This window comes from Lepidochelys kempii, chromosome 23, assembly GCF_965140285.1.
Source record: "Lepidochelys kempii isolate rLepKem1 chromosome 23, rLepKem1.hap1, whole genome shotgun sequence".
NCBI lineage: Eukaryota > Metazoa > Chordata > Testudines > Cheloniidae > Lepidochelys > Lepidochelys kempii.
In genome coordinates, this window is record NC_136402.1 from 10,422,478 (window position 1) to 10,423,149 (window position 672).

Sequence of the window (672 nt, forward strand, 5' to 3'; positions counted from 1 at the left end):
GACCTTAAAAACCTCTAAGGAAGGAGATTCTACCACCTCCCTAGGTAACGCATTCCACTGTTTCACCACCCTCTTAGTGAAAAAGTTTTTCCTAATATCCAATCTAAACCTCCCCCACTGCAACTTGAGACCATTACTCCTCGTTCTGTCATCTGCTACCATTGAGAACAGTCTAGAGCCATCCTCTTTGGAACCCCCTTTCAGGTAGTTGAAAGCAGCTATCAAATCCCCCCTCATTCTTCTCTTCTGCAGGCTAAACAATCCCAGCTCCCTCAGCCTCTCCTCATAAGTCATGTGTTCTAGACCCCTAATCATTTTTGTTGCCCTTCGCTGGACTCTCTCCAATTTATCCACATCCTTCTTGAAGTGTGGGGCCCAAAACTGGACACAGTACTCCAGATGAGGCCTCACCAATGTCGAATAGCTGCAATAGCACCTATGTCGAATAGCATCCCGCAAAAGCTGCAGACTTAACTGAAAACAGCTTAGCAAGTGCTCCTGTCTCTAGCACCCGGACACCCAGCTCCCAATGGGATCCAAACCCCAAATAAATCCGTTTTACTCTGTATAAAGCTTATACAGGTAAACTCATAAAGTGTCCACCATCTATAATATTGATAGAGAGATATGCACAGCTGTTTGCTCCCCCAGGAATTAATTACTTGCTCCGGG